Below are 16,206 nucleotides of genomic sequence, written 5' to 3'. Positions count from 1 at the left end.
TTATGCATACAAAGCATTTAGAGGGACTTCCCTGGTGGTCCAGTGGCTAAGACTGCTGCTGCTGCTGCTAAGTCGCTTCAGTCGTGTCCGACTCTGTATGACTCCATAGATGGCAGCCCACCAGGCTCCCCCGTCCCTGGGATTCTCCAGGCAAGAACACTGGAGTGGGTTGGAATTTCCTTCTCCAATGCATGAAAGTGAAAAGTTAAAGTGAAGGCACTCAGTCATGTCTGACTCCTAGCGACCCCATGGACTGCAGCCTACCAGGCTTCTCTGTCCATGGGATTTTCCAGGCAAAAGTACTGGAGTGGGGTGCCATTGCCTTTTCCAGTGGCTAAGACTACACACTCCTATTGCAAGGGGCCCGGGTTCAATCCCTGATCAGAGAACTAGATTCCACACACTGCAGCTAAAGATCCTGGCACAATAAAAAAAAAAATTTTTTTAAGCTTTTTAAAGCACTTATAAATAGCTGGTTTATTTTCTGTAAGCTCTCATAAAACAGAAGCTGTTATTCGTTTTGGAAAAGCAGTCTTGCCCTTCCATTTCCAGACTTGAAACGGAGGTGAGATGTGGAAATCCTTGACTGCTGAGAATCCAGCTCACTGCTCCAGGTGTGAGTCACCCCACAAATACCAGTTTATTTTATTTCGGGCAGAGCTGAGACTACACAAGTGACTTGGGGCTAGAAACCTTCCCAGGTTGTCGTGACTTAGCTGGCTGGGCTGGAAGGAAGTCATTTTACCCTGAAGCACTCCTTCCAAAAGATGCCAGCATTTCAAGGCCTGGAGTCTCTGTGGAGCTCAGAGTGGATGTTAGGCTGTCTCTTACCTCAGCCCACACACAGTGGATCTTGGAAAGGCCTGAGGAAACTAGCTGAAAAAAACCACCAGGCCCTGCTTGCCCCAAATATCTCCCTCACTAGCCTGTAGAGGCTCGCTCTCTCCTGCAACCTAATGTGAAATTCCTTCTTGGAAGTTGCAACTCTGGATCAAGACATTCACTCACTCCCACTAATACACATTAGTGTTAGTGGATAGATTTTGCTGTTGTTGTTCAATTGTGTCCAACTTTTTGCCACTGTTGAGTTTTTGAAAGTTTCTGGATAGATTTAAAGATAGATCATCTTGATTGCGGTGGGGGGGGTGGGCGATGGCTGGGGGGAGGGCATCCCACCGACCCAGAGAAGTGTCAAGGGAAGCTGGGTAGAGTACATGGGCACTGGGTGTCATAAAGAAGGAACAGTGAAAGAGGCAGAAGGCTAAGGCGGGCCAGGGAATGTCTGCAAACTCTGGCCCTGTGCCCATGTCTTTCCTGAGAAGCGATATGCCCAGAGGCAAACAGGTGGTGGAAGAGGCAAGCTCTGATTCCAGGCTTGCTGATAGCAACCATCTGGCCAAGCTCCGCCTCTCCCCGAGTCACTGAAATGAAAACCCTGGGGTTGGAAGCAGCTTTAAGGGCCCCCCAGCTTCTTCTTTGCCCAACATCTCCCACACCAGTCAGTAGCAGAGCCAGTTTATGCAACAGAGACTATCCAACTCTGAAGCATGGGCTCTATTGGGACCATAACCCCAAATGTCTCAGTAGCCAGGCAGATGACATAGGTTAAGTGGTTGAGAGCAAGACTGGGGGAGGGAGGTGGGGGTGTGCTGTGAGGAACTCCAGGCTCTGCTCTAAGGCATGCAAATTCAATTTTAAGAAAACATTGCACCAGCCAAACAAAACTAATCTATGGCCTGAGTGAGTGGATGAGGCCCTGAGGTTAAGTTTTCTGCCTGAATAAATGGTCTTTCGTATTCCCCACAACCAAGATGTCTGCTAGAGGCAGATCTCCAGAAACATACATCAAGCTATGAACGACTGTCCGAAAAGTGGTCCTGAGACTTCTCTGGCACCTCCATGGTTAAGATTCCGCACTTCCAATGCAGGGGGAGCACAGGTTTGACCCCTGGTCAAGTAACTAAGATACCCCATGCTGCGTGGTACAGGCTAAAAAAGCAAAACCTGAGCAGGTCTTTGCTCCAAGGCTTCCAGAGATGCTGCTGCTGCTGCTGCTGCTAAGTGGCTTCAGTCGTGTCCAACTCTGTGCGACCCCATAGACGGCAGCCCGTCAGGCTCCACCGACTAGAGATGGGGTAATCCTTATTTCTCCAGGCGGCCTTGAATGGGGCCTGCTTACCTCTACCACTAGAGCCGCTTACCTCACTTGCCTGCCCTAGACCACTGATGGGGGGGGAGTGCCCAGGTACCGTCATATCTTTTATTTTGCGAACTATTTTTTAAGTGTGGAATTTTTTTCTTTATCATAAATAAAAAACAAGCTCACCGTGGAAAAACTGGAAAATTTGGAAATGCAAAAGTTAGAAAACAAAAAATAGCCATACCTCCCTAAACCAACTCCCCAACCCCTTGGCCGCCCCATCCCCATTCAGAGAAGCACTGTTGACACCTTGGTGCATATTCAGACTCCAAGACCTTTTTATACATAGGTAAAGCTCTAGTCTTCTTTCTGGCTCCATAACCTGTAAACCCAGAGAGGACAGGCTTCACGCAGCGCTCACACCAGGTTACTTCTCTGACTGTGGGACGGGATTGCACCACGCCAGCCGCACGCTCTCACCAGATAAGGGTTTCAACACACAGGTGTAACCTGTATAAGCCTTTAGCTCCCCAAGCTTCTCGAAGGCAGGCACTAGAACCTATCTTAGCCTCAGAGACGCTACAGTGTCAGGTTCACAGTAAGTGCTCAATAAAATGTTTCTAAATACACAGCCCCGCCCCGCCTCTCTCCCCCCAACAGCCAACACACCTGCCTCAGCCGCCAAGGCTTGGAGCAAAGAGGAAACACAACCAAAACCTGGGGAGACTGCGCCTCGCGGTCTCCTAGGTAACCAGGTCTTAGGCTGGGGAGTGCCCACGCATGCGCACACTGGCCCTTCCTTCCCGTAACCTCCAGAGGAACGCAACCGGTAAGACTGCCAGAAGCCGAGCGCGCATGTGTGGTTCCACCAACACCCCAACCGCCTCCGCCTTCTGTCAATCCGTCGGCCCAGCCATTTCTTTGCTATAAACACTGTCCGGAAATAGTGCCCATTTCTGGAAACAGGGCCTCGTTAACCAATCGTTGCTTGGGGCGGTAGGAAGGAACTGGATGGGACGCGCCGTCTCATTGGAAGATTGGGGGAGTAGGCGGGGCCAGAAGCTAGGTGCGGCCAAAGCAAGGAGGCGCGAAGCGAGGCAAATTTTCTGCCGCGGGTGGAGGCGTGGCCCCGGGGGTGGCCGGGAAGGCGGCGAGGGGGCGGGGTCCGGGGTGGGGCGGGGCAACCGTGGGCCCAGAGAGCAGCGGTCCGCGACAGGCGGCGGGAGATCGAGGGCGAGGCGAGCGCGACACTCGCTGGTGGGGGAGATCGGCGCTCGGCCGGTAGGTGACTAGAGCGAGTCCCGGGGCGAGGGGCAGAGAGGACGGGTCATTCCTCAACCCGGGGCCGGGCTGCGGCCTGGCTCGCCGCATCGGAATGGTGGGGTCGGCGGCGCGGCCCGGGGACCCACTCGCGCCGGTCCTCGGCTGTGGCAGCTGGCCGCCGGTGCGCCCTCCCTCACGCCGCCAGGGCCACGGTCGCACGCCGGGCTCGCCCTGCACACCCGCAGGCCACACGCTCTCCCGAAGCGCGCTCAAGGGCCCCTTCCTTCCCTTTCCCCGACATCCCCTGTTTCCCCGCGCCAGGCTGCCCCACCGCCCAGGCCTGCCCGTCCTGCTCGGTTCTCTGGATGTTCTCCAGAATGAGGGCTTACTTCGGCACTGTGCTTAAGGTGCCGAACGCCCCAGCTTGCCGGGTCCCTGCGTCCTCCCACCTGTCCAGGCAGTGAAACCCTCAGGTCTTTCCTGGGAAGTTCTCGGGGTCACACCCCGAGCCTGGGAGAAGAGATGGAGCCTCCGATTAGCACCCAGCGGGGCAGTGCTGGCTGGTCGCAGCATCCTTTCTCTCCCTGACCCCTCGATAATTCTTGCCACTCCACTCAGGACTTCCTCTGTCGGCTCAGATAAAATATCCCATCTTGGAAGTCCATCGTGGCCCTGGCAGCCTGCAGCCAGAGGCACCAGGCAGAAGGAGGCCCCTTGTAAAGAGCCCCACTTGCCCAGGATCCTCCTCTGTGCCGGGTAACTTAAGAAAAAGCAGTTTGTTTCCTAATTGAAGTTAAAATGTGGCTCCCAGTCCTAAAGGGTGGACTGGGGAATGAGTGGAGAAAAGAGACAGAAATCTGTGATATAAATTGTTTTAACTGGAGGACAATGAATGCCGTCCCTTGATGATGAATTCAAAAAGCAAGTGAAGTTAAATGGTGAGAGGTGGGATCTGATACAAAATAGCCTTCTGAAGTTTATTCCAGGAATAAATGTTGAAAACCCCCTGACTTTACATGGTCTCTCTGAAAGATTAGGAGATAGTATCTTAACATTAGTGATGTGTTTTTTTTTACTTAGTATCTTCATACCTGTAACCTTTTTCCTTCAGATATGTGTGTAATAAGATAGATAATATTGTCCTGTTTTAGAGGTGAGGCACCTGAGGCAGGTGTGTGTTTGGCAGGGACTGGAGGTGGATAAATGGCTCTTACCCAGTGCCTCACAGTTGAGACTCAGGGTGACGACTTTAATCTGGGCCACTGGAGTCTTTCCCCAGCTCCTTCCTTGAAGCAGAACCACGTTATGGAACTTGGTGCAGGACATGGGGAGAAATATTTGGTGTGGTATTTATGCTCTTAACATGAGAGAACAGGTGCTTGTCTCACTTACAAAGTGTTTGGATTTACTCTTGGTGTTTTTTAAGTGATGTCAAAATCCGTTCCTTTGGTGCAGCGATGCCAGACCTCTGAGATTTTCAGATGCCTTGAGGACATCCTCTTTTATTTTGAAGGGTGTGGTAGTGAACTTCTCAGAAGGCCTCAAAATAAAAGTACTCATCTCTGACTTTAATTTTAGAAATCTATACCCAGGTACGTGTTCCAGCTCTTTGGTGAGACCAGACAGCAGTAAGCCACCAAGCTTCAGTCCCCTTCTGACTGTGTTCAGGTTATAAGGAGTAGTTCTGAAAGGGGGTTTTTCGCCCCTGGTGCTGTCTGTTAGAGTTTGTGGGAGCAAGCGGCACCACAGACAGAGACCCTGCCAAATGAACCCTCATCTATTAAACAAAAATGTCTGGTTGGCCATTTCGCCTCCACAGACAGAGGTTTGGTTCCTCATTTTGTTTCTCCTATTGAACACTGACTCCATTGTGATCTGCTTGGAGTGTTTGTGTATCACTGAATGTTGAGAAGCGGGCTTGCCCTGATTGGTTGTCCACCTCCAGGCAACTGTTGTGGGTTTTGTTTGGTGCGTGGTAACGGTTCATCCTGGCCAGCGTCTGGTGTGAGATCTGTAGAGACGGGAGATGGGTAAAGACTGACCCAGGGCTGTTCTCCTCGTTGTTGGCCCCCTCTTAAGAGTGTCCCATCACTTTGGCCTGCGATGTCACTTTTAGTTTCCTATTTTTTTTCCTGTCTCAAGGGACAGCACATGAGCTTTCCTAACAGGCATGCCTCCCTTGATGAAGAGCTGAGAGATTCATGTTGGTTGACCTAACAGATGGTCTTTCTGGGAGGGTAGTTAAGAAATCTTAAAACCAAGTTCGGCCCTAAATTAAAAGTGTAAGTTAGCTTGATACACACACAGGGAGCCTCTTTCTATCAATGGCTTCCATCATCTGAGAGCTGTTTTTTTTTTTTTCCTGGCAAAAGGTTAAAATGCAACTAAAATTCTGCTTTCATGATTAATAAGTCACTACCGCAGTTGTATCTGATGCTTCCTGTTTGCCCCATTTTAGTATTTCAGTTAAACTGGAAACATCTGAGCCTTATGGGCACTTTGGAAGACACCAGTGTGAAAGTGGTGGGGGGTGGGGGGACAGTTCCCTGTCAGTGGATTTGGGAAGCTTTAAGGATAAGCCAGCTCCCCCTGGCCTCCGCACGCTGAGATCCTTGGGCAGGGAAAGTAGTAGGGGTTGAGCACCTTCAAGGGGAAGGTGAGCTTTTAAATTGATGCACGTGTGAAGGCTCTGCATTTGCTGGGTGGTGCTGACTGAAATGTTGAAAGCAGTCAATTAGAAATGGAAGGCCAAACACAGGGCAGATTGAGTAGTAGAACATTTCAGTCAAGCTGAGCGAAGCACTGAACATCTGTTGGCTTTGGGGTCTTCAGTTCTGGCCTTGTCTTAACTACCTGAGTGACCATGCAGAGAAGAGTCACTTTTCTCAGTGGCCTGTGTGCCCTTCATTGTATTCTAGGTTAAAGGATCCCCTTCTCATGGTGGCCAAGGCAGAGGATGGGGGCAGAGGTGTAGATTGGGAGTTTGGGACCATCAGATACAAACTCTTACATAAAGATTGGATAAACAACAAGGTCCTTCTGTATAGCACAGGGAGCTATATTCAATATCCTGTAATAAATGTTAATGGGAAAAAATACATATATATGTATATATAAAATTGTACCACTTTTCTGTATACTAGAAACTAATACAACATTGTAAATCAACTATACTTCAGTAAAAAGATCCCCTTCTCTTCTTGCTATTTTATATCATTTAATCTCTTATCCTACTGGTGTGAATCCCTTGAGATTATATGGCATTGAGAGTAACGATCCTTGTGGCCATTCTCTGTGTTTCCTCACAGTCCTACAAAGGAAGGCAGGGACCAGGATCAGGAACATGAAGCCTAGTAAGGAGAGAGCAAGTGGACAAGATTACTTAGGAAATCAGTGTCACGTCCAGAATCGAAACCCACATTTCTTGACGTCTAGTTCAGTGCTTTTTCTACTAACTTACATATAAAAGGATGAGTTGGGATTTTTTTTGTTTGTTTCCAAAACATGTCCATCTTGAATATAACTGAACCAGGGTAGCTGCTTTATTTTTCTATTTATGTACACAAGGATTAACTCAGAAGTGTTATCAAGTAATCAAGAGTTGATACTTATTATCCATAATAATTATTACGAAAAGTCTGAAAGATAAAGAGCACATCCTCTGGTCAAGTCTGCTGATCCCTATTTTACAGATGCAGAAATTAAAGCAGAGGGGTCAAGCAACCTGCCCAGAGCGGTAGAGCCAGTCCATGGCATCTTTGTGCCCTGTGTGGGGGTTCAGGCTGCCGGGTCAGAGAGAGAGCCAGGTCGGGTCCAAGTCTGCCGCCGTCTGCCTGTGTGACACCAGGCAAATCAGTTCACTTCTCTAAGCGTCCGGCGCCCCATCTGTAAACATTTCGTGGCGTTGTTTTGAGTAGAAAATGAGAGAATATATATAAAGTGCTGAGCTCGGCACGGAATAAGCCAGAGGACACAAGGGCTGTAAATGTGGCTGGTGGTTGTAGTGGTAATCGCAGTACTGGTAGTTGGCGATTACCACTTTGACTGGACCTGTTTTCTGGAAGATGATGTCAGGAAGGGTCAGGCTGCCTGACTGGGCCTGTCATTTTCTCAGCAGGACCACCAGTGGGACATTTCTTCCATCTGGAGGTTCTAGCTGTCATGTTCTCCCTGTCTTACACTAAATTCTGCCCTCATCACCCTCCAAAGGAACCTAACAAGGCTCCAGCTCTGCCTGCTCAGAGCTGGCAAGCCTACGCCTGGGGCACCCTCAGCCGCCACCCAGGGGCAGGTACAGCTGGGCCTTCTGGGGCCCTCCTGTGTCCCCCATACAGTGAAGCGGGTCTCAGCCTTAACTCTGGAGGGGAAAAAAGGAAAATACTGTGTACAATATAAGTCAACAAACACTTGTTCCTCTCTGTTCGGGAGACTAAAAGGGAAGCCTGGGTCCTGTGGGGCAAGGTTCCCACCACCATGTGGCACCCTGCCCTTTGTCATCTTTTCACTGGTCTGGGGGCCCTCAATCCGCAGTCAGCGACTCTCAGATTTCCCTTTAAATCACCCAAGGGAAAAAAAAGGCAAAAAAACAGTTTCACATTACATTTTAAATTCTTTTTCTCCCCCCCTTTCTTAATAGAAAACAAAAATGCAAGCTCCCACCAGGCTGACGTCCCCTTTAAATAACATCTTGTTTTCTCTTGGGGAAGCTGTCTTCATGGCCAAAGAGTCATTTCTAAAGTGAACCTAGTTTTTAGAAAAAATAGATCACCGGATGTCAAGCCTCGTGTGGAGCTAACAGTTCAGATGAAAATGAAACCAGCAGGCCTGGAGTGGCAACTCCACACTTGACTTCAGACTGGAGGTGAGAGGCAGAGTGTGTCTGAGCCCAGGTCGGCAACTGGTTGGCCCCACAGACTGCATTTGATAGGTGCCTTAGTCATTTTCCAGGCAGCTTTGCTTAGGTGAGCAGAGCACTTTCTCTGGAAGGTGAGTCACACTTGCAGGGGTGTAGGTGACATGCGATTTATTCCCCAGCTCAGTCACAGGAAGTCTTGAGCAGACCTTGTGGAGAAGCTGTCTGCCAAAGCTCATGTTCATTTCAGTCCAGGGGCTTTGGAGGCAGGGGGGATAAGGAAGCCAGCTAGAGGCTCCCAGGGCTTGCCAAACGACAGAAAAATAGCTCCCCCAGCAGGGGGGTCATGTGGACCCGGCAGAGAGCCCAGATCAGCAGTGTCACCACGCTCTTGAGCCCAACCACCTTGAGGGTGGAAAATGGCCCATTTCCAATGACAGTCAACAAAGAAGCCCTAGGAGAGCTTTGGCTCCAGGGAGCTGGGAAACCCCTTGGCAAAAAGCAGAAAGATACAAACCACAACTTTGGTGTGAAAGGCCTTTCGGGGAACCCTTTTCTACCTGCTTGCCTTTTCACCACCTGAGTTGGAGGCTCTGAAGAGCTCCACGGATTAGAAAGGCTGGATTGGACCTTGGCTTTCTGGAAACTTGCGAATTCTGAGCCTGCCACACTTCTGGAGCCAGTGTTTGGATTCAGAAAGATGCTGCAAAGGAAACTCCTGAGCCATCTCTTCCACGCAGTTTCTGGTTGCCGGACTTTCTGCCGACCCTCTTACCATTAAAGCCATGACCAGGTATCCTTCAAGGCATGGGGTTTGTTTCAGACTCTCTGTTCTAGACCAATACAGTTGGTGTTGAACTTATTGCTGAGGGTCAGAGACCTCTCAGTGTCCAGGTGGGCTTGACTTTATTGAAACCACAGGGGAAGAGCTAGTGTTACCTTGTTTCATTTATCCATCGCAGACTCCTCTCCAGCCCCCTCCCCACACCTCTTCCATCTAGACTAGCCAGCAGTCACTTTGGGTGGGCATGGCTAAATGACCTTAGGCCTGAACCTCTCTGTCAAGAAAGAGCTGTTGGGCTTCCCTGGTGGCTCAGTGGTAAAGAATGCACCTGCCAATGCAGGAGACACGGGTTTGATCCCTGATTTGGGAAGATCCCACATGCCACATGGCAACTAAGCCTGTGTGCCTCAACTATTGAGCCTATGCTCTAGAGCCCAGGAGCCACAATTGCTGAAGCCTGTGCACCCAAGAGCCCATGCTCCATAGCAGGAGAAGCCACTGCAGTGAGAAGCCCGAGCATCACAACCAGATAATAGCCCCTGTTCACCGAAACTAGAGAAAAGCCCGTGCAGCAACGAAGACCCAGCACAGCCATATAAATAAATAAAATTATAAAAATATGTATTTTTTAAAAAAGAAAGAAATGTTTTGAGTTACAGCCTGGAAGTGATCATAACCGTTTACACACTTCTCTGTTTAACAAAAGAGAAAATGGTGAACTCAGGAAGTTAAGTGAGTTGCCCAGGGCCACACAGCTAGTTAATTGCAGGATCTGAGCTAAAGTCCAGGCTCTTTGTGCCGTGCTGTGCTGCCATTGAGCGAAGGAGATACTCCCGGAGCAGGGGTTACTCCTCCTTCATATCCCCACCCAACCCCATCACACTCAGCCTTTCTTCTAGCTCTGCCAGGCCTGGGGAGGGTGGAGCCAGAGCAATAGCCACCCTGAGTCTAAGAAAAAGTAAACAGAAAGCTATTTATTTGACACTCTCTTGTACCATGAGGTTCGTGTAACCACAGGAGGTGAAGGTTGATAAGAAAATACAATTCTGGGCAGGGTTACCTGGAAGTTTCAAAGGTTGTCTCTGCCTGTAGGGCACTGACCTACCTCACCAGGCAGTGTCTTACCCAGAGGTGGGCCTTCAGTAGCTATGAATGATTGATTGTGAGGCTGCAAACCCACCGGGTGCCAAGAAGGTCTTCTGTATCTTTTTCCTGTCATGGCCCATGGCATACAAGTGGCCCAAAGACCCAGAGTAGTTGGGCATCATTCCCTCTGGATCCATCCAGGTCCTCTCAGTGAAGAGGCTCTCCCTTGTGGACAGAGCTTGATGTCACATCTGACTAATGTCCCCTCTAAGTCCAAAGAGTTGTCCTGTCTGAGATCCACCACTGTGCTCTGCCGTCTTTGACATTTCCTTTTACCAGACCAGAATTAGTCCCATCACTACTAGGGAGAGCTGGGAGGCTTGGGACAAAGGGAGGCTTTGCCAGCTTCAAATGAGGATGCTCTTGCCAATTAAGATTAGAAATGGACTTCTCTAGCCCAAGAAGTTAGGTTGGATGAACCAGATAACTTGAGCCCATGCTCAGCAGTCCCAATTGGGAGATGCTGTGCTTTGAGAGGCAGGAATAGATTTACAAAGATGAATATAAGGGACTTCCCTGGTGGTTCAGTGGTTAAGTTTCCATGCTTCCACTGCAGAGGGCACAGGTTCAATACCTGGTCAAGGAACCAAAATCCTGTACTCCCTGTCATGTGGCCAAAAGAAAAAAAAAAAGATGAATGTAAAAGGCAGAGATTTGTGTGTGACCTCCCGTCTAACACATGTATGCAAATCTGAGCCCAGATGCATGCCATCCAGTTCAGAAGGGTCATCGTCTCGGGAATTGGAAATCATGTGTTTCTCTCGATGAGCATGTAGGAGTGAGCGTACATTCTCAGTTGCTCAGTTGTGTCTGACTCTTGTGACCCCTTGGACTGTAGCCTGCCAGGCTCCTCCGACCTTGGAGTTTTCCCAGGCAAGAATGCTGGAGTGGGTTGCCATTTCCTTCTCCAGCATTTAGGAGGAAGGATGACAAAGGTGGCTCAGTAGCCAGCTTGCAGGACTCCTCCTTGCTGGGGTGCAGGCATAATCCAGCCACCATGCTGTGTGCATGGAGCTGACTTCTTCCCTCCAGCTCACCAGGCGACTGCACCGCCTGGGGTCTCAGAGCCTATGGCACCCTCTGTCCTGCAGGAGTACATCAGGGATCCTTTCTCCCAGTCAGAGCTCACCAGGGGGACCAAATCCACTGGCTCTGCTAGGCACTAGCATCTGAAAACAAGGACAGCTGAGATGCTGTCCCTCATCAAGGTCACTGTGGTGGCAGAAAGATGGACATAAAGGCAGATACATTGTGTGTGTGTTCAGTCACCAGGTCACGTCCAACTCCTTGCAACCCCATGGACTGCAGCATGAAAGGCCTCCCCATCCCTCACCATCTAGCAGAGTTTGCCCAAGTTCATGTACATTGACTCAGTGATGCCATCCAACCATCTCATTCTCTGTCACCCTTTTCTCCTTCTGCCTTCAGTCTTTCCCAATGTCAGGGTCTTTTTCAGTGAGTTGACTCTTCACTTCAGGTGACCAAAGTATTGGAGCTTCAACTTCAGCATCAGTCCTTCCAATGAGTATTCAGAGTGGATTGACTGGTTTGATCTGCTTGCTGTCCGAGGGACTCTTAAGAGTCTTCTCCAGCACCATAGTTCAAGACTATCAATTCTTTAGCACTCAGCCTTCTTTTGTTGAGGTGCTGCCCCTCGACAAGCTTGCCATGGTGGCGGAAAGATGGACATAAAGGCAGACATATTACACGTGCCAAATTACGAACCATGGTTGTGGGAGCTGGAGGGGGCTGAGTAAGTCCCCTCGGATGGTGGCTCCCCTGCCCCAGCTCCCGTGGGGAGGAGCCCCGCCTTCCCATCCAGCGTGTCTGGGCAGGCACACCCACAGTATTGCTCTCATCGTGGGCCCTTGTATCTCTTGGAATAGGAGCTTGAGAGCAGTCTGGAAACTTCAGCACTCCAGGGGAAAGGAGCACAATGGTGGAGGTATAGGCTGTCTTGTAGAAATGTGCTGGAACGTAGCTCAGAGCCAAAGCAGACAGCGAGTAAGTAAAAGGTGAAAAGTGAAGTCACTCAGTCATGTCCGACTCTTTGTGACCCCGTGGAGTGTAGCCTACCACGCTTCTCCGTCCATGGGATTTTCCAGGCAAGGGTACTGGAGTGGGTTGCCATTGCCTTCTCCAGAGGATCTTCCTGACCCAGGGATCGAAACTGGGTCTCCTGCGTTGTAGGCAGACACTTAACCGTCTGAGCCACCAGGAAACAGCAGGCCGTTAAAGACACAGCTGACTTATCCTAGCCTTCCAGGCTGGGGTGGAGAGGACAGTGGCTGCGCTTACCAATCCCATATGCTTGGGGCCACTCAGACAGAGGCGTAGGCAGATGGTCTGAGGCCTGACCCATGACAGTGGGTCTCAGTGACTGGGTTCCAACAGTGAGAACTCGAGACCATTTCTGCCTTGGTCACCCTCGTGTCTGCTCTGGCCAGCGCAGCACCTGGAGCGTGGTAGCCACTGGCTGTTTGTTGTGCGTGGAGGTGCAAAACTAGAATCCACGCTCCTCTTTCTGGGTCGTGCTGGCTGTGCATGGAAGTGCAAAACTAGAATCCACGCTCCTCTTTCTGGGTCGTGCTGGCCTGAGAGAGGCTAAGCCGCCACAGGCTGGCTCCTGGTGCCCCCTCCTTTACCAAGGAATTGATCTGGGATCCGCTGGGAATATTCCCTGTCTTAGTGTGGGTCCCAAGCCCCTTCCTCTGTCCTGGGGGAGGACAAAGAATGTGACCGCGTGTTAGAAAGAGACATGTCCTCGAGGGACATGTCCATTCAGGCCAGTCTGTCAAAGGATGTGTAGGACAGCATCTGAAACGAGGCCATGGTCAGGGTTCAAGGCCATGGTCTGGTGCCACTGCCAAAGGGACCTTGTCCTTCCTTTCATATACCCCCGTGCGTTGGAAGCCTTCTGTGGAAAGCCAAGTTGTTTGGGTTTCTTGTTTATTCTGAAGTTCCTCAAACTAGTTCCTCAATTTCAGAACCAGTCACCAATAACTACAATGAACTTGAAGCCTCTTCCCTGCCGAAGAGGCTGAACCCATCTCTTTCCAACTCCCCAACCAAACAGGTAGACCCTGTCTGAAGCCAGTCCCACCTGTGAAAAGCAGAGTTACCAACCAACCGAGGTGGGAGGGGTTGTGTTGCAGTGGGAATTGACCACAGCCCAGGGAACTGCTCCTTTCTCAGAACTCAATCTGAAAAGTTAAATAACAAGTTTTTCACAAGCAGACCTTGCTCACGGTGATGACCTTAAGGCTTGGCAAGATCCAGAAGTGTGTTTTGACTCATCAAAGAAAGCCGGTTGTGTTTGGTTTGATTTTGGTGTGGAGGGCAGTTTATGGCCCTGTCATCAGAAACTGGTCATGATGGAGTGGTTCACACTGCAGCTACCACTTCATCAGGGCACTCAGTTACACCAGATATCCCAACCTGCAGATTGCAGTGACTCTATGAAATTTTTTTGACATAACATACATTAAAAATTGCTTCCTACATATTGGATAAAACAAAGTACGCATGTGGTCAGGGTTTTTCTCAATACTACACCGTCCATCCTCCTGCATACCAGTCCCATAATTGTCTCTGGATCAGTGGTGCTTTCAGTGGCATCTTTTCTATATGCTATTGGCTCTCCTCATGCAAAAGATTTGAAAGTTGAATTGAAAATGTCCTTATAATATGTTTAAGGTTTATACAATATCCGATATCAGGAAACTGGGGACCAAGTAATAACCACATTTATGAATTTAGTAATTGATGCTCAAGGCTTTGCTATTAAAAATAAAGACAAACAAATGATAAACTAGGCTCAGGAAACCTGGAGCCAGGCTTTATAAAATGAACGATGAATTTGAACTTTGTCGTAGAATTGGCCCCTGGGATGGGCCCAGCTGAGGTAAGCACGGGTGGGCTAAGGAACACAGGCCTGCCACAAGCTTGGAGTCTTTGTTCCCCATTGCCATTTTAAAGTTGCTTTTTCCAGAACATAGGCCGGCTGTGCTTATGCTTCCTAATTGAGATGCTTCCTCCTGGGTCAGTCCCTGGGTTTCTCACTAACAAACATTTGGCTTGTGGCAGCTTCTCCATTTGGGTCCCGGTTTTTAAAACTTGGATCATTTGAAAGTGGATACAGTGTCATGGTTAAGAATATGGACTTCGACGTGAAAGAGACCCTTGTGCACATCCTGCTTCTGCCACTTCCTTGCAGTGTGACCTTGGGCAGATCACCTGATCTGCTGAGCCTCAGTTTATCCCTCTGTACAAGGGGAATGATAGTAGAGGTATTGTGAGGATTCAAGGAGTAATACACATGCATACATAGCAAACATTACCTAATATACCTAATACATAGCAAGCAATCTTAGCTGCCATTATTATTTTTATTATTATTGACAACCAGCATGTAATTCTGTGCAGACATACAGCAGCAGGTTGTTGAAAACACCCAAAGATGTCCACAGGAGGACTGATCTCAGCTCTAGCTGCTGAGGAATCCTGGGCTCCGGTTCATCATGCACAGGCAGGTCATTGTTGAGTCCATTCAGAGCCGAGGCCTTGCCAACAGATGTAAGCAGCCAAAGAGGGGCCGGTGTTTTCCTCTCAGGTCCAGTTCTGCGGTTTCCCACTCTTTTTTTTTAAATTTTTACTGGGGTATGGCTCATTTACAATGTTGTGTTGGTTCCTGCTGTACAGCAAAGTGAATCAGTTATACATATGCTCTTTTTTTACACGCATATCCACTTTTTTTTCCAATTTTTTTCTCGTATAGATCATTACAGAGTGCTGAGTAGTTCTCTGTGCCATGTAGCAGGTCCTTATTAATTATTCACATTTATAGTGGTGTGTATATGTCAGTCCCAAACTTCCAATTTATCCTTTTCCCCACTGGTAATCATAAGTTTGTTTTTTACATCTGTGACTCTTATTTTTGTTTTGGAAATACGTTCATTTGTACCGTTTGTTTCCCATTCTTTATGGGGCCACACGTGCCCACGAGCATGCCTTACATCTGGCATCTTCACCACTGCGTTAAGCTTGTCATTGGATGGTTATAAAGCAAAAGCAGGGAAGCACTGGCCATCAGAGCTGGGGAACCATCTGTGAGCATCCTCCTGCTTCTTGAGTCACTGCAAATGAAACTCACAGTCCCCAGGGGAGAACAAGAAAGGGGGTGAAACGAAAACCAAAACCAGGAGGGACGAGCTTACCCATCTCCAGCTTCTGTGTTCACAGCCCTGCAGCCAGAACTCACTGATCAGCCCCAGGGGTTCTGGCAAGGTTTCCTCTGTGTGTGTAAGTGTGTGTGTGTGGGTGTGTGTGCAGGTGGGGGAAGCAACCATCCAGTATTTATGAAGCCCCAGTTACAAATGTGGACCCGATGCCTCCTAAATTCTCATTCCATATCGAGAGACCCTCTTTTAGTTTTAGCTTGGTTTCACCATAAAAGTAATACCCCAGAGAGAGCATCTCTAGAGGGACATGTAAGAAATAGGTAATGGGATCCCCTCAGAAGAATGGGAGAAGGGTGGGAGGGACTTATATTTCTCATTGTATATCTTTTCTCTATTTTATTTTTGCCACTTGGAAACATCTGTTAAAAAAATGAAGACTGAGGGAATTCCCTGGCAATCTAGTGGTTAGGGCTCTGCACTTTCACTACCAAGGGTCCAGGTTCTATCCCTGGTCAGAAAACTAAGATCCCACAAGCAGCATGGCATGACCAAAAAAGAAAAATGAAGACTGAGAAAAGCAGTACCTACTCACCACACACACACAAAAAAAAAAGTGAAAATATTAGAAAAGTATAAAGAATATTAAAACACCACCAAGAGAGAACCATTGCTGCATATCTGTGCTAAGTGTCTACATTTTTATAAATGTTGATAAAATATACAGACACATGCTAGGTGGGATCATGTTGTTCAGCATTTTTATAAATGTTGATAAAATACACAGACACATGCTAGGTGGGATCATGTTGTCATTCAGCATTTTTATAAATGTTGATAAAAT

General features: G+C 48.8%; 1 protein-coding gene across 1 annotated transcript in view; it reads left to right on the top strand.

Annotated features, from left to right (window-relative positions):
- Window positions 1–3,317: 3,317 nt before the first annotated feature.
- The window catches only part of MAP3K14 (mitogen-activated protein kinase kinase kinase 14), a 43,748-nt gene continuing 30,859 nt past the window's right edge, over window positions 3,318–16,206 (top strand). The window contains exon 1 of the mRNA XM_070773650.1: window positions 3,318–3,421. The gene's annotated coding sequence lies outside the window, so the exon portion shown is untranslated. The remainder of the gene's footprint in view (window positions 3,422–16,206) is intronic.

The sequence above is a fragment of the Bos indicus genome, chromosome 19 (assembly GCF_029378745.1).
Source record: "Bos indicus isolate NIAB-ARS_2022 breed Sahiwal x Tharparkar chromosome 19, NIAB-ARS_B.indTharparkar_mat_pri_1.0, whole genome shotgun sequence".
NCBI lineage: Eukaryota > Metazoa > Chordata > Mammalia > Artiodactyla > Bovidae > Bos > Bos indicus.
The sequence above is the reverse complement of the archived record's forward strand: the minus strand, read 5'-3'. Positions and strand labels throughout refer to the sequence as shown.